The following is a 1902-nucleotide window of genomic DNA, read 5'->3' as shown; positions in this document are numbered from 1 at the left end:
CTCCGGAGGGCCCTGCAGCCTGGGGGCTGGGACCCCGTCTCCCCAGGCTGCCGGGGCCCACAGGGGCGCCGACAGCAGCCCCTATGCCGGGGCACGAGGTCCCGGTCCACCGACCAGCCCGCGTCCCAGGAAGGAGGCCGGGCCCCAGGTCGAGCACTCGCCTTCCCTTCCCGGAGAGCGCCCGAGGCCCAGAGGCGGCCCAGGCAGGAGGAGGGCACAGGTCTTGGGGCCACCCCCCACGCGCCTCTGACCTGGGCCCCTGCGGGCTCTGGGGACTTGGCCACAGGCTCTCTCAGCCTCTGAGCACCAATCAGATAAGCTCTAATTAAAAGCAACAAGCAGAGAGAAACCCGCTCCTCCAGCCACAGGGACCAGGGCCAAGGGCGAGGGCTCTTCCCGACTCCGCCCCCGGCGAGCGACCCGTGGGGGCCGCGGCCTCTCCCTGGGGGCTCAGGTGGCGCTGCGCCCCAGAGACACAGAGCAGCCCCACCCGGCAGCGGCCCTCACACCGCCGGCCACCTGCGGCTCGGTCAGGGCAGAGACGGAGCCGGGCCCACCGGGAGCAGACCACGGGGCCAGGAGGGAGAGTCGGGGAACAGGCGCAGAAGCGGAGAGGACGGAGACAAGGGCTCGGGAGGGGAGCAAGAGTGAGCCGAGCGACCAGAGCCGGGAGGGGGGCGGGGAGGGAGGCTGGAGTGGAGAACGAGACAGAGGCGGCGAGGCCAAGAGGCAGCAATGAGAGAGCCCGAGGCCAGACTGGCCCCTCACTCCGGCGCCTCGTGCCCTTCCCAGGAGGGCCGCTGCAGGGCGGGGCCCCCGTCACGACCGGCCTCCCCGAGGCCAGGCCCCTCCGCCCCGGAAGACCAGGCCCCGGCCCCTGTGCAGCACAGGCCACCCTCCGCCGCCCGGCCCGGCCCCCAAGCGGCCCAAACACCCAGCCGGCCAGCACCCCGGGAAGCTGGGCCCGCCACCCCCCCCACTGGCCCAGCACAGAGTGCCCACTGACACCCTCACGCCTGGACAATTCCCGGCCCACCACTGCCCCGCCCGCTGCCAGAGAGGCTCTAGGGACACCCTGAAGAATAAGAGGCTTGGAAGGCTGAGGCGGAAGGATCGCCTGAGCCCAGCGGGCTGAGGCTGCGGTGGCGGTGAGTCCAGCCTGGGTGACAAGAGCAAGACTTCAACTCAAAGAAAAGTAAAAATAAGACGCCTTTTGTCCCCAGAGACTCGCATCTGGAGGGAGCAAGAGAGAAGTAAACACGGGTTCCTGGAGCACCCGTCTCCCGAGGCCACCCTCCGCCAGCCGCCTCCACGGAGCTCCCCAGGCCACAGAGGGCTGCCCGTGGACTCCACCGCAAGGCCGCACCCTCTCGGGGCGGAGGCGTCCCTGGACACCGCACCGAGCCTACAGCAAGCTGAGGAAGGGCACAGAAGCCCCCTCAACGCGGCCACACCCCGGCCCGCCACCGGCAGCCCTGGGGCAAGCCTTCCTGGACCGCCACCCCGGCCTGCCGAAGGCTGTCCCACTCAGCAGGGGGCAGCCAGCCCTTGGGCGACAGGGACCTGGCAGGTGGGGGGCACCCGCCGAGGGGATCCCTGGAGATGTGAGCTCCAGACTCAGGGCTGCCACAGCCCCTCCTCCCTCCTCCACCAGCGCCCACACACTCCCCACACCCCTGCATGTGGAGCCGGCCGTCAGGCGGTCACTGGGCAGAGAACGGGGCTCTGGGAGGTATGCTGCCTCCCACGGGGGACCATGCTGAGCCTTGGACGGAGGCCTTGGGGGAGCAGGCCCGCCCCGGCCCGGACGCAACCTCGGCGCTGGGGCCTGCAGACCGGCTCTGCCGGAGCAACTCCTGGCCCCCACGGCAGCCAAACACGGGGCCCCGCATGCCCCTCCCG

The 1902-nt window shown here is 71.3% G+C and overlaps 1 protein-coding gene across 1 annotated transcript in view; it reads right to left on the bottom strand.

Moving 5' to 3' along the window:
• Positions 1–1902, bottom strand: part of LOC103249248 (voltage-dependent N-type calcium channel subunit alpha-1B-like) — a gene marked incomplete at both ends in the record, with an annotated part of 32540 nt that overhangs the window by 27893 nt on the left and 2745 nt on the right. The gene's annotated exons all lie outside the window — the stretch shown is intronic.

The sequence above is a fragment of the Carlito syrichta genome, unplaced genomic scaffold (assembly GCF_000164805.1).
Source record: "Carlito syrichta isolate Samal-C Ts95f unplaced genomic scaffold, Tarsius_syrichta-2.0.1 Scaffold118058, whole genome shotgun sequence".
NCBI lineage: Eukaryota > Metazoa > Chordata > Mammalia > Primates > Tarsiidae > Carlito > Carlito syrichta.
Note: the sequence above shows the minus strand (reverse complement) of the source record. Positions and strands in the feature narration are given on the sequence as shown.